Consider the following 22,223-nt stretch of genomic DNA (forward strand, 5'->3'; position numbering starts at 1 on the left):
GGAGCCTTGGTTTTCTTACTATGAAATGCATAATATCAGTGCCTATTCTACCTACCTCACAGAGTTACTATGAAACTCAGATGTGATGATGTGTGTGAAAGTGCTCTGGAAAGTATAAGTGCTATAGGAACTGCATCTCTCCATTCAGGATGAGATAAGGTCACAGTAACACATAACAAAACTCCATTTACTTGGTTCTAACACACCACTGTACTAGAATTGTAGCTCTCTCCAATGCTTCTGGACTAGTTCTGGGAGTTAGCTGGGATTGTTGGACATTGTGCTAGGGATGAACGGTCTTGGAACTCCTACAGGTATTCATGTTTCTTTTCTGTGATTCATTGCAGTAGGCTTTCTGTTGTTGCCTACATTATCAAGGCTCATCAAATCCTTGGTCTGAAGTCCCTGATGCCACTAATGTCTGTATGAGGGAGTCATTTAGTTATACCTGCATCATGACTTTTGACAGCTATTAATTGTGAAAGTCTCTTCTGTTGCTTCTCTTATGATAGTTCACAATGGAGAAAATACTCTCCATATATGGTTGGCTTATTGAGAGACTAGAGTGGAGTGTTGGCTCACATGCAGGTGTTCTCTAAAGTCATACTTGAAAGTTGTTGCCCCAGAGCCTGGGCAAAACGGCTCAGTGATGCTATAACCTTTAGAAAGCCTTTGGTTGTTCTATAGCTATAAATGCTAGGCATTCTAGGCATTCTATGAGAAGGGTTGAGGACCAGTAACAGCAGAGCTAGCATAGTTAACAATTGTGTAGCTGTAATTCTCCCACTAATTGAAACTGACCCACTCAGAGAAAGGTAGAGAAAGTGAAAAATAGATCCAAGCATTGCAGAGAACCCTGGGTCTCAAGTGGTCTGGGTAGATGATGGTGCTGCTCTTTGCCACACAAGTTAGATAAAGCAATGGTTTTACTAGCTCTTTTTGTTGTTGCCGACCTGAGAATGATTAGAGTCTATAGTCTTAGTCACACTACTATACTAAGAATACGCCTTTTCCTCCAGTGTGAGATCAACCTATATGCCTCAAATATGCTCCAGAAAATGAAATCTGTATAGGACCAATAAAGAAATAAATTTTTTAAAAATTTTAAAAAAAGAAGTTTGTAGGTAGTAACATCTGTCTTAAAGCCTCCCATACATTGCATGTATGTATTATTGCTGTTTTTTCATTTCGATGATCTGATCAAGAGAGTGTACCAGATAGTGATTATGAGAATGGTGAGATACAGCCAACCTATCATCTCTTCCTTCATCTCACTTCTAGTTTCCTACCTTCCAATATTAGCATCTTACTGTACACTCAAAATAAGTATAAGAAGCAGCTTTGTGCTATCAGTGACCTAACTTTATCCTGAAAGGTAGCATACTTGAAAAAAAAAAAATCTCCAGATTTAACCAGTCTATGTTTGTTGGTTTTTAATTTCAACCCTGGGGCCATGCATTGGCACACTGGTTAAGCATACACATAACCATGTTCAAGGACCTGGGTTCAAGCCGCTGGTTCCCACCTGCATGAGGAAAGCTTCACAAGCAGTGAAGTAGATCTGCAAATGTGTCTCTTTCTCACTCACTCCCTATTTTCCCTTCCTCTCTAAATTTCTATCTGTACTATCAAATAAAAGAGAGGGGTGGGTGATTGCCAGGAGCAGTGGACTAATAGTGTAGGCACTGAACTCCAACAATACCCTTGGTGACAATAAAAAATAAAAGGGACAGGCAGTGATGCATCTAGTTAAGCACACACATTACAGTGTGTGATGAGCCAGGTTCAAGCTGCAGGTGTCTCTCTCTCTGTCTCTTTTCTTCCCTATCAACCCTCTCCTCTCAAGTTCTCTCTGTCTCCATCCAATAGTAAGTAAATAAAAATATTTTTAAAAGAAATTTCAACTTTACTTAATAATAATAAATTAAGAAAAAAGAATTTCAACCCCAATAGAGAAAAAGTTAAGGATTTATTATTCTTCTTTTTCTTAAGGTGTAATGTATTGATGAAGAAAATAGGTGATGTTCTATAATATAGTATAATATTAAAAGATAGATTGGGGGTCGAGCGTCCAGCGGTGGCGCAGCAGGTTAAGCCCATGTGGCGCAAAGTGCAAGGATCCTGGTTCGAGCCCCCGGCTCCTCACCTGCAGGGGAGTCATTTCATAGGCGGTGAAGCAGGTCAGCAGGCGTCAGTCTTTCTCTCCTCCTCTCTGTCTTCCCTTCCTCTCTCCATTTCTCTCTGTCCTATCCAACAATGAATGACATCAACAATAACAATAATAATAACTACCACAAGGCTACAACAACAAGGGCAAACAAAGGGGGAAAAAATGGCCCCCATCAGTGGATTTATGGTGCAGACCCTGAGCCCAAGCAATAACCCTGGAGGCAAAAAATAAAATAACATAAAAACATAGATCTATACATTTTAGAGTAATTTTTTTTTTTGCTTTTTCTTTTTTATTTAAGAAAGGAGACACTAACAAAACCATAGGGTAGGAGGGGTACAATTCCACACAATTCCCACCACCAAATCTCCATATCCCACCCCCTCCCCTGATAGCTTTCCCATTCTCTATCCCTCTGGGAGCATGGACCTAGGGTCATTGAGGGTTGCAGAAGGTAGAAGGTCTGGCTTCTGTAACTGCTTCCCCATTGAACATGGGCGTTGACTGGTCGATCCATACTCCCAGTCTGCCTCTCTCTTTCCCTAGTAGGGTGTGTCTCTGGGGAAGCTGAGCTCCAGGACACATTGGTGGGGTCTTCAGTCTGGGGAAGCCTGGCCGGCATCCTGATGACATCTGGAACCTGGTGACTGAAAAGAGAGTTAACATATGAAGCCAAACAAATTGTTGAGCAATCATGGACCCAAAGCTTGGAATAGTGGAGAGGAAGTGTTAGGGGGGTACTCACTGCAAACTCTAGTGTACTTCTGCTTTCAGGTATATATTTTGCAGTAGTTTACGGATACGTGTGAACATATGCTCTCTCTCACAGAAACTGGTGTATATCTAGGTTTTGGGACTTTGTTAGAAAGTGAACCACCTGAGATGGAATTAGAGTATACTATGAAAGGAAAGGTCTCACCCGAGTTATGAAGCTGAGGGTTGTCATTCCACACGTGAAATCTCTGGACAGTCTGAAGTGAAGTATGTTGAGGTGGCAATCATTGTGTTGGCTGGTTGTGATCGGCAGATGCAATATTATTTGATATGGATTGGGAGAGGCATACGGGAAAGTGGGCCCTATCCAATGGTTCCAGGACTGGGGGAAGTAGAGGCTCTGTAGTGGAGATGTGAGGTTCCTGCTGTCTTCGGGTTCAAAAAGACAATGGATAGTTAATGTTATCATCACATTATTTGGTAATTGGGTTAACTTTGAAAAGTCCTTTTGTTAGGGTTTGCTGTACAGTACCCAGTATCTTCTATATAGCTGTGCTATTGGTTGCTTCTGATCTACTTGGTCTAGGCTTTTAAGAGAGACTGCATATCAATTACACAGCCTATATATTAAAATATTCAGTTTGTGTTCTGAAAAACTTTGAGACATACAATTAATTTTCCCCCTCTTGTATTAATTAACTAGTGATTTATATGACTACATGTACATAAACACCATTCCCACCACCAAAAGACTGTGACCCATCCCTCCCACCCACTCCCACCCCCCACTGGCCCAGGAAGCTGCATGTCTACCCCTCACCACAGGGCTTTTACTTTGGTGCCCTACTTACAATTTGGTCAGGTCCTGCTTTTAGTTTCCCTTTCAGATCTTCTTAGTGAACTTCTGTTGATGAGTGGGATCATCCCATACTCATCTTTATCTCTCTGACTTAGCTCACTTAACATAATCCCTTCTAGCTCAGTCCAAGATGGGTCAGAGAAGGTGGGTTCATTGTTCTTGATAGCTGCATAGTATTCCATTGTGTATATACCACAGCTTTCTTAGCCACTCATCTGTTGTTGGGCACCTGGGTTGCTTCCAGGTTTTAGCTATTATGAATTGTGCTACTATGAACATAGGAGTACACACCTCTTTTTGATTGGGTGTTATGGAGTCCTTGGGGTATAACCCCAGGAGAGGAATTACTGGGTCATATGGAAGGTCCATGTCTAGCCTTGTGAGAGTTCTCCAGATTGCTCTCCACAGAGGCTGTACCAATTTACATTCCCACCAGCAATGCAAAAGGGTTCCTCTGTCCCCACAGCCTCTTCAGCATTTGTTGCTGCTGTCCTTTTTTATTTATGCCATTCTTACAGGAGTGAGGTGTTATCTTAGTGTTGTCTTAATTTGCATTTCTCTGACAATCAGTGACCTAGAGCAGTTTTTCATATTTTTGTTAGCCTTTTGGATCTCCTCTGAGGTGAATGTTTTGTTCATATCCTCTGCCCATTTGTGGATGGGGTCATTTGCTTTTTTGGTGCTAAGTTAGCTGAGCTCTTTATATATTTTGGTGATTAGTCTCTTGTCTGATATATGGCATGTGAAGATCTTCTCCCATTCTGTGAGGGGTCTCTCTGTTTGTTTAATAGTTTCTTTGGCTGTGCAGAAGCTTTTCAACTTGATGTAGTCCCATTGGTTTGTTTCTGCTTTAGTCTTCCTTGCAATTGGGTTTGATTCATCAAAGATGTCCTTGAGGTGTAGGTGGGAAACTGTTTTACCAATGTTTTCCTCTAAGTATTTGATTGTTTCTGGTCTGACATCTAGGTCTTTGATCCATTTTGAGTTGATTTTTGTTTCTGGTGAGATAAAGTGGTTCAATTTCATTCTTCTGCATGTTACAACCCAGTTTTCCCAGCACCATTTATTGAAGAGAGCCTCCTTTTTCCATTTAATCCTTTGGACCCCCTTATCAAAGATTAGATGTCCATAGGTGTGGGGATTTATTTCTGGGCTTTCAATTCTGTTCCACTGGTATGTGTGCCTATTTTTGTTCCAGTACCATGCTGTTTTGATGATGATGGCTTTATAATATAGTTTAAGGTCTGGGAGTGTGATGCCTCCATTTCTGTTTCTTTTCCTCAAGATGGTTTTGGCAATTCTAGGTGTTTTCAGGTTCCAGATAAATGATTGTAGTGTTTGTTCTATTTTCTTAAAGAAGCTTGGTGGAACTTTGATGGGTATTGCATTAAATTTGTATATGGCTCTGGGGAGAATATTCATTTTGATGATATTTATTCTTCCAATCCATGAGCATGGGATATCTTTCCATTTCTTGGTATCAGTTTCTATTTCCTTGAGTAGCAACTCATAGTTTTCAGCATACAAGTCTTTCACTTCTTTGGTGAACTTTATTCCTAGGTATTTGATTGATTTTGCTGAAACAGTAAATGGGAGTGATTTCTGGATGTCTTCTTCTTCAGATTTAGTGTTTGCATAAAGAAATGCCACTGATTTTTGTACATTGATTTTGTAGCCTGATACCTTGCTATATTGCCTAATAACTTCCAGTAGTTTTCTGCTGGATTCTTTAGGTTTTTCTGTGTATACTATCAAATCATCTGCAAATAGTGAGAGCTTGACTTCTTCCCTTCCAATCTGTATTCCTTTGATTCCTTTCTCTTGCCTGATTGCTATGGCAAGAACTTCCAATACTATGTTGAAGAGTAACGGTGACAGTGGACAGCCCTTTCTAGTCCCCAATCTGAGGGGGAATGCTTTCAGCTTCTGTCCATTGAGTATGATGTTGGCTGTAGGTTTGCTATATATAGACTCCACTCTCTTGAGGAATTTCCCATCTATTCCCATTTTTTTAGAGTTTTGAGCATGAATGGGTGTTGGATTTTGTCAAAGGCTTTCTCTGCATCTATTGAGGTAATCATGTGGTTTTTGGCTTTGCTTTTATTGATGTGGTGAATGACATTGTTTGACTTATGGATGTTGAACCAACCTTGCATTCCTGGGATGAATCCCACTTGGTCGTGATGAACAATCTTTTTGATATGTTGCTGTACTGGGAGTCGGGCTGTAGCGCAGCAGGTTAAGCGCAGGTGGCGCAAAGCACAAGGACCGGCATAAGGATCCCAGTTTGAACCCCGGCTCCCCACCTGCAGGGGAGTCGCTTCACAAGCGGTGAAGCAGGTCTGCAGGTGTCTTATCTTTCTCTTCTCCTCTCTGTCTTCCCCATCTCTCTCCATTTCTCTCTGTCCTATCCAACAATGACAACAACAATAATAACTATAACAATAAAACAACAAGGGCAACAAAAGGGAATAAATAAATAAAATAATTATTTTAAAAAAATAAAAAAAACTATTAAAAAAAAGAAGTATGGGTACTAACTGTTCCCTGAAAGTTTTGTAGAATTCATTTGTGAAGCCATCTGGTCCAGGACTTTTGTTGTTGGGGAGATTCTTAATAACGGTTTCAATTTCGTTGTCTGTGATTGGTGCATTTAGATTTTGTAGTTCTTCTTGGTTCAGTTTTGGAAGGGCATATGCTTCTAGGAATTGTTCCATTTCTTCCAGATTCTCTAGCTTGGTGGCGTATAGTTCTTTATAGAAGTTTCGCAGGATTCTCTGGATTTCTGTGGTGTCAGTTGTGATATCTCCTCCATCATTTACAATTCTGTTAATTTGAGTCTTCTCTTTTTTTTGTTTGGTGAGTCTGGCTAGGGATTTGTCAATTTTGTGTAATCTTTCAAAGAACCAAAATTTGGCTTCATTGATCTTTTGTTTGGTTCTTTTATTTTTGATGTTGTTTATTTCTGCTCTAACTTTAGTGATTTCTGTACTTCTGGTTGCTTTAGGGTTCCTTTGTTCCTCTTCTTCTAAGTCCTTGAGGTGTGCAGTAAGGTCGTTCATTTGAGCTTCTTGGTGTTTAATATGTGATTGTATGGCTATAAGTTTCCCTCTCAGAACTGCTTTAGCTGTGTCCCAAATATTTTGATAGGTTGTGTCTTCATTTTCATTTGTTTCCAGGAACATTTGAATTTCCTGCTTCAGTGAATCTGATCCAGTGGTTCTTAAGGAGTATGTTGTTTAGTTTCCAAATTCTATGCTTTTAATAATTGTCTGTTTGTTGTTAAATGTTAGTTTTACTCCACTGTGGTCTGAGAAGATACTTGGGATGATTTCAATGTTCTTGAATTTATTGATGCTGTCTTTGTGGCCTAACATGTGGTCTATCCTTGAGTATGTGTTATGTGGATTTGAAAAGAAGGTGTATTCCAGTTTTTTGGGGTGAAGGACTCTGAAAATGTCCAAGAGGTCTCGTCTGTCAATCTCTTCATTCAATTCTCTTGTATCTTTGTTGGTTCTCTGCTTTGTTGATCTATCTAAGTGTGAGAGTGGGGTGTTGAAGTCTCCTACTATTATTGTATTACTATTGATGTATTTTTCAAATTCTTTCAGTAAGTGCTTGATGTATTTAGATGGTCCCTCATTGGGTGCATAGATGTTAATAATTGTTAAGTCTTCTTGGCTGATTGATCCTCTAATCATTATGTAATGTCCTTGCCTATCTTTTATTACTTTATTTAATTTAAAATCTATCGTGTCTGAGATGAGAATGGCTGTTCCTCCCCTTTTTTGTGGTCCATTAGCCTGTATGATAGTTTTCCATCCTTTCACTTTAAGTCTGTGTTTATCTTGTTGTGACAGATGGGATTCTTGCAAGCAGCATATGGTTGGGTTATGTTTTCTGATCCATTCCCCCAACTCTGTGCCTTTGATGGGTGAGTTTAAGCCATTGACATTTATTGATATTATGGATTTAATATATTGTAGTGCCATTGTTTTTAAAAAAATTTGTTTTTGTTTGCTCTGATATATTGCAAGTATTATAGTGATGTTCTTGTTTATAAGAGGTCTTTTAGAACCTCTTTCAGGGCCGGTTTGGTGATGGTTGCCTCCTTTAACTGTTGTTTGTCTAAGAAGGATTTGATCCTCCATCTAGTTTGAATGAAAGTCTAGCAGGATATACTATCCTTGGTTGAAACCCTTTTTCATTCAGGGCTTGATAGATATCTTGCCATTCTCTTCTGACTTTTAGAGTTTGAGTGGAGAAGTCTGCAGATAATCTTATGGGTTTTCCCCTTGTATGTGACTTTTTGTTTCTCTCTTGCAGCCTTTAGGATCCTTTCTTTATCCTTACTTCTTCTCATTGTGACTATGATGTGTCTTGGTGTCTTCAGGTCTGGGTTGATTCTGTTTGATACTCTCTGGGCCTCTTGAATCTTAATGTCCTTTCTGTTATTCAGGTCTGGGAAGTTTTCTTCTATTAATTCCTCTAGAATGTTTGCTTCTCCTTCCTCTCTTTCTTCCTCTGGCAGGCCAATTATGCGAATGTTACTTCTTTTGAGATCATCCCATATGTCTCTGTTGTTGTTTTCAGTGTCTCTCAATCTCTTTTTAAGCTCTTTCACCTCTTTCTTCTTTTTCTCTAACTCATCCTCTGTCTGACTAATTCTGTTTTCTGCTTCTGTTAGTCTGCTTTCCCTTGCCTCAGCTTCTTTCTTCATTACAGCTATTTCAGCTTTCAGTTCTCTAATTGCCTCAAGATAATCAGTATTTTCCTTGGGGGTCTCAACTGTTGTTTCCCTAATACTGCCATTCCTTTCCTCCAATGTTGTTTTCATTTCTGTGATTAATAAGTTTATTATTGCTTGCATACTTTTCTTATCTATGGTTACTTCTCGCTGATTTGTAGTTTCTTCTGGGCTCTTGTCTTCATTCATTGGAGTAGCAGTTTTATTTGTTTTTGATCTACCCACTTTTTTGATTAATGTGTTTCTTTTTTTATGCTCTGTTGTTCCTCAGTTGTTGTGTCTTGAGCACAAGCAACACTGTACTAAATACCTTTATGACAATTGCATTCACCAACCTCAGGAATTGCAATAGCAACTGAGGCAAGTATTGAAGCAGTTCAATCACTACCAGTTAGCCAAACAATTTCTCCAGTCTGTGAAAAAATAGTAACTACATCCCAGGAAGAAGAAAGAGAAAAGAAAGAAGGGATAGCAAGAATAGACAGTTATGCGAATCTACTATCCACTGTATATTCTAGGGGTAGCAAGAGGGGAAAGGGAAGTAGAGCAGAGAGTCCACTCTGAGTCAGATTTCTTCCCCAAAATAATTCACAAATTCAGTAAGGCAAAGAAGAAGGAAGGAAGAAGTGTATGACAGGAGAAAAAAAATAAAAGAAAAAAGAGGAAAAGATAAGAAAAAGAGCTGTACTTAAAGAGCAGTGAAAGGAAAGATTTTTTTGATTACTTTATTTTTAATTTAATTTAATTTTTTTAATTAGCTAGGAGGAGGAGGGAGGGGAGAGTCTGTAGAGGAGGTAGGAGTAAGGAGACAAGTTCCTCCCACAATAGATAAGATGCCCACTACCCTAGCAATGAAAGATACCCTAAGAGTTAATTCTGATCAACCTAAAGGGAGGGGGGAAGATATATGCCTTCATATAATATTAATAATAAAGTAGAGCAGGGTAAAAAAAAAAACCTGTCCCAGATTACCTCAAACCTCGTGATCAGAGGCAGCTGATTGTTAAGAAAGAGAAAAAAACCAACAACAACAAAAAAAAACCTCAGGACTAGACAAGGATAGCTGAAATAGACAGTTATGCAAATCTACTATCCACTGTATATTCTAGGGGTAGCTAAGGAGGAAGGAAAGTTGAGCAGAGGTACTCGCAGTGAGAGTCCAACTCTGAGTCAGAATTCTTCCCCCAAATAATTCCCAAATGTGTATCATTGAATTCAAAAAAGCACACTGTTTGTTGGTGTGGGGGATGGGGCCTGTGGCTTTGGAAGCTGTAGGATTAAGGAAGAAAGGATGACAAGAATGAGAAAAAGAGAAAAAAAAAAAGAAAGATAGTGAGAAAAAAGAAAAAGATAAGAAAAAGAACAGTCATAAAAGAGTGGTGAAAGGAAAGAGTTTTATTTATTTATTTATTTTTAATTATTTAATTAGCTATGTGGGGTGAGGTGGGGGGGGGGGTTGGCTACTTAGAAAGAAAAAAGGCCAGAGGTTTCAGAAGGGTATAGACTTAGAATGAATGACACTCTCTTGTGCGACAGGAATCTTGGTAAAGAAAGAGGCTCAGCAGGGGAGCCTGCTAGGAGCTGGTCCCCAGGGACTGGTTATGGGGGGAGGTGGAGGGGGTGTGCTTAATAATTTAAAAGAAAATTTTTTTTCCGCTTTTTTTCTACTCTTTTTTAACCCGAATTAAGTTATAGTCACCTCCTTGGTGTCACCGCTAGGACCCCTTATTGACTGGCCTACTAAAGGCAGAAAATCCTACCATTTCCAGAAGATATGGTCAGAGCTCAAGCCACTAGCAGCTTCTCAGTCTGCCATCTTCCGGGAACCCCCCCCCCCCCATTTTAGAGTAAATTAACTAATTTGAACTAACATATAAAAATGCAGCTCTGGCTGAGACCAGAACTTTTGATGATTAGTTTTGATGGCATTTTCATCTTACAGATGACTAAGGAAGAATGAGTTCTGTTATTGCAGACTTAACTTTGACCTTCAATGGGGAAGTGATAGAAGAAAACATTTGGGGAAAATGATTAGATCAGTTTAGCATTTCTAATAATCAGAGTAAGAAATATAGGCTATCAAGACATCAAAGTAGGTTGAGACAAACTATAGCCTTATTACTATACCTAGGCAAAAGAAAGAGTATATTATCAAAAAGGGAATCATCTAATGGGAATGAGGATAAGGGAGTCAAAGAAAAGAAAAGACATGATCCTTATAACTCCAGCTGTCCCTGAGAAAGAGGAATCTGAGTCAGCTAGTCTGAATTTTGTCTGTTCAACACACTGTGTAGGTGGAGGCTGATCTATAGAGCTTCAAAAGCTGTAAGATAATCAGATTCCCTGCATATCAAACAACCTTTTGATTGGCACCAGTATTTGCATAAAGATTCTTTAGTGATAACTAGTCTATATGAAAATTTGTGAGTTTTTCTATCTTGAAGTTAATATTTTATATAGTAACCTACCTAATTAGCATGTGTGATTCTCTTAAATGTAATCAATTTGTACACATACCAATTATTTTTAGGAACTACTTATTTATACTATCTGGTGAGGTCATCCCTAGCTCTTATTTCTGTAGCTTTGGTAATGACCACAGATGGAGATTTCTAGTGCCTCAAATACTAAGGGATACATTGAATGATAGGTTCCAGATGCTACCGTGATGCCAACCAGACTTCCCTGGGCAGATGACCCCACCAGTGTGTCCTGGAGCCCCGCTTCCCCAGAGCCCTGCCCCACTAGGGAAAGAGAGAGACAGGCTGGGAGTATGGATTGACCTGTCAACACCCATGTACAGCAGGGAAGCACTTACAGAAGCCAGACCTTCCACCTTCTGCACCCCATAATGACCCTGGGTCCATGCTCCCAGAGGGATAAAGAATAGGAAAACTATCAGGGGAGGGAATGAGATACGTAGTTCTGGTGGTGGGAATTGTGTGGAATTATACCCCTCTTATGTTATGGCCCTTGTCAGTGTTTCCTTTTTATAAATAAAAATTATAAAAATAAATAAAAAAGATAATAGAAACCTCTTATTTTGAATGTATGAAGACACATAATGACCTCAACTTTACAAAAAAAAAAAAAAAAGCAAACAGCAATTTTTAAGATGTAGGTTACTTGTCAGAAGTTTGTCTTGGGGCCAGCGATGGCACACTGGTATAGAGCTTACACATTACCATGTGTGAAGACATGAAGACTCTGGTTCAAGCCCTTGGACCCCAGCTGCAGGGGAGGACATTTCATGAGTAGTGAAGCAGTGCTGCAGATGTCTCTCCTGTCCAACTCTATTTCTCTCTGTCTCTATAAGAAAAATTGAGAAAAGGTGCTGCAGAAGTGCCACCAGGAGAAATGGAATCATCATGATGCACCAAAACCCTGTGATAATCCTGATAAAAGGGAAGGGAAACACTATTTTGAAGCAAGGGTAACAAGATAATCTAGATTGATGAGTATGTCAGAAAACTCAAGTTTAAACACTATACACTTAATGAAAAGGAGATGAGAAAGCTGAGAATCAAAGTCATATTCTTTTTCTCTGAGGACTCATGGACTTTTGTTTCTACCTTTCCAAGAAAATAACTGCTTAGCCCTTGCTTCAGAGTTTATTCAATAACCCACTAGAAACAAACTAGTGTCGTAGAAGCCTATGATCCAAAGATAGGGCCTCTGATTGTCCCAGCTTGGACAAGTTCACTCACTGCTAGACCAAAATAATAAAATGTAGTCCTTCCTGCTCACTAAAGTATATTTAGAGATTAGCACATGGACAGAGCAATGAGTGAAGATCAGCTTTCTGAAAAGCAAGAAACATTCCAGAAACACATGTATCCCAAGTATTGTCTGCTAAAGATATCTACCACCACCACCACCAATAAAGAGGGAAAAAGAATTATCCTAAAAGCCTGTTTGGAGTTAAAGAAGGCGGAAAAAAAGTAAAGATGGAGGGGCCGGGTGGTGGCACACCTGGTTGAGTGTACATGCTACAGTACACAAGGACCCAGCTTCAAGCCCCTGATCCCCACCTACAGGGGGAAAGCTTTGCGAGTAGTGAAGCATTGCTTGCAGGTGTCTCTCAGTCTCTCTCTCTCTCTCTCTCACCCGTTCCCTCTCGATTTCTGACTGTCTCTATCAAGTAAATAAATAAAGATTAAAAAAAAGTAAAGATGGGTAATTTAATATGGCATGTTGTATACTTTTAGTATCTGAGAGAAAATAGACATTTGTAATTCTTTTTTTCAGATTTTTTAAATTTTATTTATAAAAAGGAAACACTGACAAAACCATAGGATAAGAGGGGTACAACTCCACACAGTTCCCACCACCAGAACTCTATATCCCATCCCATCCCTTGATAGCTTTCCTATTCTATATCCCTCTAGGAGTTATGGGCCCTCGGTCATTGTGGGATGCAGAAGGTGGAGACATTTGTAATTCTTTGTTCCTTTTCAGCCATCTGTAGTATTTCCTATTTCCAATTTTATAGCCAGCGTGTTAAGAAGGAACTAAATTAAAATGTAATAATCATAGAAATAAGAAGGCACATAAGTACATGAAACTTCTTGAGACCAGTAAAACCTCTTAGAGCACTAGATATTGAGACTTGCTAGATGAGCTTAAGAGGAAGTACAGTGAGTAAATCTAGAGGTATTGTGAAGAAGAGATTTTTAGGAAACTGAAAGTGGGAAATTATCACCTTATATTTTCTAAGGGGCAGGGGAAGTTAATTCTGGACACCTGACATTAGCACTGTTAAGCTCCTAGGAGAGATGCATACATAAAAAGTAGCCATTTCTAGAAATCAACTAGTTTGCTAGTATTTCACCTTGCATTTTTCTTTGTTTTGTCTGAATCCCACTTAAGAATGAGATCATCTGATATTTGGTATTAGTCACTGTTTTTGTTTGTTTGCTTGTTTATTTTTAGTGGGCCAGGAGACTGTGATACCTAATGCATCTTGATTTCACCAGATATTTGAGTAAACTTCTGGATCCCTATGGGCAACATGTAGAAATGGATGATAGTGCCATTAGATTGAATTGACAAATTGAGTGATAGAAGCTTCTCACAAATTATATATATATATATATATCTTTTAAAGTACTACATTTGACCTTCTTGTACTCATTTGTTTAAGTAGGAGATACAGAGCTAGAAGTCATTCTAATTTAATTTTCAACCTAGAAAGCTAGGAAGGATGGTTATATACACCAGTTGACAAAATCATCAGAGAATGCAAATTTAATTAACATGAAGTTCATCATGTTGACTTAATCAACAATGACTATAAACATGGTATTACATCTTGGTTCAACTGTAGAAATGTACAATATGAACCAATGGAATTAACATTATTTAGAGAGAGAAGTTCTAGAGATTTGTAAAATAATAGTATGCTATAGTTGCTGTGCATGTGTGTATTAATATATACATATATGTGCAAGTGTATATACATAGTGCCAACACAAATTATATTTCTAAAAATATTATATCCAAATTAAGAGTTGTAATATTAGCCCCCTTATGTTGACTAATCCATACTGAATTATAACACTTTTTTCTGGGAAATGCATTGGCAAAATGGAGCACTTAAAAAAAAAGAGGTGAGTGACTCCATCCATACTTCTCTGGACAGACAACCTCACCAGTGTGTTCCAGACCCTCACATCTCTTGAGCTCTGGTCCACTAGGGAAAGATAGAAACAGGCTGGGGGTATGGATCGACCTGTCAACACCCATGCTCAGCAGAGAAGTAGCTACAGAAGCCAGAACGCCTGCCTTCTGCTCCCCCCCAAACAACCTTGATCCATATTCCCAGTGGGGGAGAAGTGATAGAATGAAGATAAGTAGGCCCTGAACTCCAGCTCCGTCAGTACCTAGAGAGACAGAGGGGAAAGGAGAGGGACATATGGAGGTAGTTATGTTGTCATGAGTGGCTTGGAGAGGAAGAGATGATTGAATCAGGGAAAACTATGTATAAATGTGGACAGATAGTTGTAGAGAAGATGATTGGCCCATGTCTATAATCTTAGGGGAGCTGTGGTGGATTGCAGTGAGGAGACTGAAGATTTAGAACTCTGGTGGTGGGAGTGGTGTGGATTCAAACCCCTATTGACATGTAATTCTGTAATATAAAAATAAATAATTTTAAAAAAGAAAAAAGATTTTTTTTAAAAATAGTAATAGGAAGTTTAACTTGTAGATGTTTTAATACTTAATTTTACTATGTATAATGAACTTTAGAGAATAAATTCTGCCATAGCATGAGCTCTAGGAACTTAATGTTGTATAATTCCAATCAAAATACATTAGAAACTGAATACTTGTGTAAAATCCACCCCCCCTACCTATTGAGCTTGAGTGATGGGGTGTAACAGCAATAATTTTCCTTTCATTGAAAATGTATGTTGGTTTCTGATTGCTAAGTTAAGTTTTCTATTCTACATCACTAATTTATTCAAGCATTAGTTGTCAGCACTATTTCATGTAAATTGCAAGCTTTTTCTGCTTCCTTTTATCATAGGGATAAGCAAAAGAGATGTTAGATGGAGACAGGAAAGATTCTCAATTGATTTAAAAGTAAAAGTAGATAGTTTTTTTAATTCACTATTTCTTAAGTTGAGGATTTGTTTCCTGTGCTTAGAAATTTGTTTCCAATGAAAAATTGTTTCCCGTGCTTAGATTTATGATGTTTGCAGATTATAATGAAGAAAATCCAGAATTACTCTCCTTATTGAGACTAAATGATCTAGAAGTAAGGTACCACTTTTACAAGGGGTGAGATGGGTGACTTCCTCACATAAATGCCCAAGCACATGCACACACATTCCTGTAGAATAGCTATAGTTATCTGTAGACTGCAAGGACTAGCAGCCTAAAAATGTGAGGTTTTGTCATCATCTCCTGAATTAGACATTTTTGTTGATAAAGTCTAAATATAATAGGGCTTTGTAGAATGCATATAAATTGACTATAGATGTTTTTCTTCATTATTTTTTAATTTTTATTTATTTGTTTTATTGGATAGGACAGAGAGAAATTGAGAGGGGCAGGGGAAGGAGAGATGGGGAGAGAAAGAGAGATACCTACAGACCTACTTCACCGCTTATGAAGCTTTCCCCCTGCAAGTGGAGACCCTGGGGCTTGAACCCAAGTCCTCACTCACTATAATGTGTGTGCTTAACCAGGTGCGCCACCACCTGGTGACACTTTTAATTTTTGTTTGAAAGCTACATTTTTAAGTCACAGAAAAATCACTGTGGGATAGCAGCAAATAACTGACAGGGCAGGACGACTTGTCATGTGCCTGGCAAGGTTTGAGGTCCAGCACTACATGTGATGTCATAACCAACCTCTCTCTCTCCCTCTTTTTTTCTCTCTCTCTTCATTCTGAATGACAGCCTGGAAGGGGTGAAATTGGGCATTTGTGGGATCCAGCTCCATAAACAAAAGAAATCACTATAAAAATATTTTATTCCTCTTTTTTCCTTCTGATACCAAGTACCTGGCCCCCATTACTAGGGAAATATTCTGTAAAATTACTTTAAGAACATCTCTGTAGCTATAGTGATCACCGGATCATAATCTGAGTGTGAATATCTGTGACCAGTATAGTTCTGTGGCAAACTTGAAGCACTATTGTCCTTGGTATTAGATTAAACAAATTCATAGGCTTTCTTGGAAAATGAGGTCGTAGGGAACAAAAAAGCAAGTCAAAAGCCTTTAACAAAATCCATCCAGTTGAATGTGGCATTCCTTCTGAGAACCTATTACAAATACTATGCCAATAAAGTGAGTGAAATGATTTAAAACTCAGACGTATTGGGGAGAGAAAGCTTATACTTAGAGCTAACAAAATCTTTGTGGGTTTATAGGTCTCCTTTGTGCTATCAGCCAATCAGCTTGAAGCTCAGACTCTGTTTCCGGGTCCCAGAGGATTTTTTGTCTTCTCTTCCATTCTTTGATAGCATCTCAGTCTCCCAGGGTGTACTGATCTCTTTGTTTTTTGCTTTGGAAGCCACCCTGAAGTAATAATAATAATAGTAGTAGTAGTAGTAATAATAATAATTGGACAGGAATCCACTTGCCCCATGCTTGCCCCACTTTCGGGGATTCCTGTCCACTTTGACTTTCACTGGCACTGCAGATTCTCTGAACCCAGAGGGCCATTTAGTCCTTGGCTCTAGCTTTCCCAAAGGTCTACTTACCCTTTATCATAGTGATCCTGGCAGTTCCCTAGGGCTTAAGTCAGCTACTTCCTCATTTCCACTGAAAACACTGGGAACCTGGAGGCTCTTTGGCTCCACTTTATAGTTGAGCCTGCCAAGAAGTGGAACAGAAAATTGCCTTTCACATTCCCTGCCTGAATTCATATCAACAGTATTTCTTATTATTATTATTATCAGCGATTTAATAGTGATTAACAAGACTGTAAGATAACAGGGGTAACAATTCTCACCACCAGAGTTCTGTGTCCCATCGCCTCCATTGCAAATTTTCTTATTCTTTATTCCTCTGGGGGTATGGATCAAAATTCTTTATGGGGTGGAGAAGGTGGAAAGTCTGTCTTCTGTAATTGCTTTTCCACTGTACATGGACATTGGCAGTTCAATCCATACCTCCAGCCTGTTTCTCTTTTTCCCTAGTCAGGTAGGGCTCTGGGGAGGTAAGACTTTGGGACACACTGGTGGGGTCATCTGTCCAGGGAAGTCAGGATGGCATCATAGTAGTGTCTACAGCTTGGTGGCTGGATGGCAGTAAGATACAAAGCAGGACAAATTGTTTTACAAACAGGAACCCAAAGGTAGGAATAGAGCAGATGAAATTAGGGGCCTTCCTGTGAGGAGAAACTAGGAAGCCTATTTTAGGTATGTATGTATGTATTATTATTATTATCATTATTATTATTATTATTATTAGTGATCTTAGCTATGTTCTAAGGGGCCCATGACTTTAGTAATTTTTGCCTGAGCCTGATAGTTAACATTCAGATAGAAAACATTTTCTGGGAAAATGGTGTCAGAGTTGAAAATAGGGCTAGTCGTGTTCAGCGGGGAAGCAATTACAGAAGCCAGACCTTCTACCTTCTGCAACCCTCAATGACCCTGGGTCCATGCTCCCAGAGGGATAGAGAATGGGAAAGCTATCAGGGGAGGGGGTGGGTTATGGAGATTGGGTGGTGGGAATTGTGTGGAGTTGAACCCCTCCTACCCTATGGTTTTGTTAATTAATCCTTTCTTAAATAAAAAAAAAGAAAGAAAGAAAATAGGGCTAGAAAGCTAAATTAGGGCAGAGAGTAGCTCCCAAACATGAAGAAAATACATAAATACCATTAACTGTTTATGCCATTGATCTAACCTAGGGCTCATATACATTCCTATTTAGCACAGGAGCCTGTGTGACCTCTGAGTCCCTCTGGCAGTCTGAGCTCGCAGTCTATGATCATAGCTAACAAATCAACAGTATTTCTGTTGTGCACTGCAGATTTTATTGGATAGTCTCCTCCTGAAGTTCAGAAATGGAAGCTAGTGCAGGTCCCTTCCTCTGCTTATTTTTATTGTATTCTGTTATCTTGTTCCCTCCACGTTTCCCATCTCCTCCCACCAGACAAAATTCCTTTTTTGTGAGAGTGGCATCCTTTCCTCCACCTGACTCATGGACTTACTTGTTTGTACTCAGGGGTACCTCAAAATATCAATAAATGGGTGGTCATGTAACATTATTTGTAGGGTTAATTAAAATGCCCCATCAGTAAGGAGATGGTTAAATAAATTAAGGAATAATCATGCATGAATATTATGCAAATATTCAAGAGCACTAGATAATAAGATAAATCTATACATACTCACATGGAGGAAAAGCCATACAAGCTCAGCTGAATATGTGGCATCTATACAGTGACTGACATGTACTGAGTGCATGCTCTTATTGCCTGTTGTACTCCATGTAATAGTCTTTGTAATTTCTTTTGTTATGCATCCATTAATTTGGTTTACATTTTAGTCAAATCTTCCAAAAAGACAGATATTCTATCCACACTACTCATTTTTCAGGTTCTCATAATACCTGAGTTTTATGTTCCTGTGCTTTTATCATTCCCTCACCCTTCCTCTCTTTTTCTTTGGTTCCAGTACTTGATTTACTTTTTTAACAGGAGGGGGGGTTGGGGGGGGCTAATGGATTACAGTACAGTGTTGACACATGGGCTCACTCTCTCATCTCCCTGTGGTAAGTGTCTGCAAAACACTCTCACCTCCAACTTAGGTACTTTTCCATTTTCATGCCCCAGAACTCCAAAGCCCCTCCATACCTTTCCCCTCCCTCTTAGCAAGAGAGAGAGGGTGGGGTGTGGGGGTGGGGGGTGGGTGTGTGTATTTAATCTTATTTCCAGTTTCTTTCACATCATGGCTCCCTCCAGATTTTCCTGACCACACATACCTAACCTAAATGAAATCTGCCTGTCAAAGTACAAGTATTTTCTTGTTCCATGATTTTTAAAAACATTTAACATTTTAAAATTAACATTTAACATTTTTAAAAACATTTTTAAAACATTTACTACCTTTTGTTGCCCTTGTTGTTTTATTGTTGTCATTGTTGGATAGGACAGAGAGAAATGGAGAAAGGAGAGGGAGAAAGAAAGATAGACACCTGCAGACCTGCTTCACCGCTTATGAAGCGATTCCCCTGCCGGTGGGGAGCCTGGAGCTTGAACCGGGATCCTTATGCCAGTCCTTGTGCTTTGCACCACCTACGCTTAACCGCTATGCTATTGCCCGACTCCCTTGCTCCATGTTTTGGCAGGACCATGGGCTTCAAAATGACTGAGACCAGTCTTCTTCAATGTTGTTGCTCTAGTTCCTAGTTCAGAGCATGGAGCTACTTTAGTGTTCATCTAGTAAAAAAAAAAAAAAAAAAAAATCAGATGTGAGAAAAATTAAATAGATTACCACACTCAGTCTGAATTTGCATGAAAAACACTCAGAACATAGACAATAGACCAATATTGGGATTCTTCTTCTTCTAGCGTTTGCCCTTCTTCCGTAGCCAGTCAACAGCGTCAGGTTGAGCCTGATGTAAAGTTTCGAGACCTCCTTTGAATCTGGAGAGGTGGCAGTCGTTGACTATGTGGGTCATAGTCTGTCTGTAGCCTCAGGGGCAGTTCGGGTCATCTCTGCCCCCCCCCAGCGATGGAACATAGCGGCGCACCAGCCATGGCCTGTTCGATAGCGATTGAGGAGGGCCCAATCATAACGTGCTAGGTCAAAGCCGGGTTGACACTTGCAGGGGTCTGTGATGAGGTGTTTGTTCTTTACCTCAGCTGACTGCCAACTCTGTTTCCAAGAGTCTGGAACAGAGAAGTTCAGTGTAGGCATAGGGGACCAGACTGGGTGACGAGACATCAAGCGTTGGACAGGGTGGGCGAAGATATCCGTGTATATTGGCAGGTCCGTTCGAGCGTAGACATGGGAAATGAACTTAGATGATGCCGCATCCGACGAATATCTGGCGGGGCGATGTTGCTAAGAACTGGCAGCCATGGAACTGGGGTGGAACGGATGGTTCCAGAAATTATCCTCATGGAGGAATATAATTTGGAATTGACCAAGTGGACATGGGGGCTACAGAACCATACTGGGGCACAGTATTCTGCAGTGGAATAGCATAATGCCAGAGAGGATGATCGTAGTGTGGAAGCGCTCGCGCCCCATGAGGAGCTGGCCAGTCTTGCAATGATGTTATTCCTCCTGCCCGCCTTTGCTGCAGTTTTTATGAGATGTTCGTGAAATGACAGGGTGCGATCGAGAGTAACGCCAAGATAGACTGGCTGGGCTTCATGCCGGATTCTCGTATCACCAGGCTGCACATTAAGCTCACGCGAGGCCGAGGCATGGTGTAGATGGAAAAAAGATGATACCGTTTTTGCAGTGCTAGGGATTAGTCGCCATTTTTTACAGTAATCAGATATCAGAGACATGTCTTTCTGAGTGTTTCCTCGAGGATGTCGAACTTGGATGCCTGAGTTGCACAGCAGATGTCATCGGCGTAGATGAACTTCCTTGAAGAAGTTTCTGGGAGGTCATTGATGTAAATATTAAATAGCGTAGGAGCCAGAACAGAGCCCTGGGGGAGGCCACTTGAGACAAGTCTCCATCTGCTAGACTTGTCACCCAGATGCACCCGGAATCTTCTGTTTTGGAGAAGAAACGATATGGTGTTGGCCACCCATGGAGGCAGGCATCTTGAGATCTTGACTAGGAGACCACGGTGCCAGACCGTGTCATAGGCTGCTGTGAGATCAACAAAGACAGCACCCGTCTTTAAATTCTTCTGGAATCCATTTTCAATGTAAGTTGAGAGGGCCAGGGCTTGTTCACAGGTAGGGATAAATATTGAGATAAAAATGAGCATCTGGAGAAAAGGTGGTTTCTGTCAACATTGAGCCAAGGCCTTTTATTAGATAAGTTACTTTTCTAAATGTTGGTGTGCACATGACATAAGTTAGCAAGCTGAAAATGTTAATAAAAAAAAAGAAAAGAAAATGTTAATGATTGTTTTCATGACTTTAAATTTATTCCTTGGGGAAAACTTATTTGCCATTGTATGAAAAACTTTAGATAAGAAAGCTATCCCTTACACTTAGCAAGGAGAATATAGTGGGCTCCAAATGTGAAACTGGAAAACTATTTTCTTCAAAAAAAAAAAAAAATTGGTCTCAAATCATTCTCATTAACCTGTTTTGTTCATAGGAACATGTCCTTTATCCAAAAAAAAATGTATGTACATGCAAATATATGTGCAGGGGTGTTTGTGTGTGTATCATGCTTCTGTAGACTCTCTGGAACTTGTGGAACCTTTTCTGAATCTTTATCAGACCCTATTTTGAGTTATTTCAAATAGCTCTGTGTGGAAAAGCTGAAAGTCTTTAAGTAATCTAATAATGCTAAGCAATGTTAAGACTGTTTACAGTCATTCATCAGGTAATTTTAGAATGCCTGCTACATACCACAAGTCAGCCTTATTTTTATGAATATTTTAGTTATGAAAATTTGAAAAAAATATTAGTGATTTAATAATGGTTTACAAGATTTTAAGACTACAGGGATGTAATGTCACACTGCACCCACCACCAGTTTTCTGCTCCCACCCCCCACCCCCCACCCCCCACCCCTGCACTAACCACCATAGTTCTTGCTTAGCCATATTAGGTTAAATGTAAATTTTCTAATACTAGACTATTTTTTTATTGGGAGGGTTAGTGAATTATAGTACAGCTGTTGACAAATGGGCAGAAAGGCTCATCTCTCCATGATAGAAGTCTGCAGTACTCTTACTGCTAACACTGGTCCTTTTCCACCATCATACACCTATACTCCAGACTATTAACACAGTTTTATAGTTTGGTCATATCAAGTGAAATAAATTCTTTGTGCCAGAAGTTCAAGTTCCAAAAAAGAAAATAAGCTGCGATTTAAGAAAAATCTGGTAACTATATTATCTTAAGCACTGCAGGTGAGAAGCATAAATTTACAAATTAGTTCTCTTTATCACACAAAGTGCTAATTATTTAGGAAGTAACTTTGTCAATGAATAACTTCATCTATAGAAGCTTCTCTCCACTGTATTTTGTTTCTATTAATATGTATATATGTAAAATGTTGTATTTCATTCACTTACTTCAGTTAAGTCAATGACTTTTAAGCCAGTCAGAAGACATAGTCATAGTT

At 39.4% G+C, this 22,223-nt stretch overlaps 1 protein-coding gene across 3 annotated transcripts in view; it reads left to right on the top strand.

The window, feature by feature from the left end:
* GALNT7 (polypeptide N-acetylgalactosaminyltransferase 7) overlaps positions 1–22,223 on the top strand; it is a 178,081-nt gene that overhangs the window by 121,125 nt on the left and 34,733 nt on the right. The gene's annotated exons all lie outside the window — the stretch shown is intronic.

Source organism: Erinaceus europaeus, chromosome 2 (genome assembly GCF_950295315.1).
Source record: "Erinaceus europaeus chromosome 2, mEriEur2.1, whole genome shotgun sequence".
NCBI lineage: Eukaryota > Metazoa > Chordata > Mammalia > Eulipotyphla > Erinaceidae > Erinaceus > Erinaceus europaeus.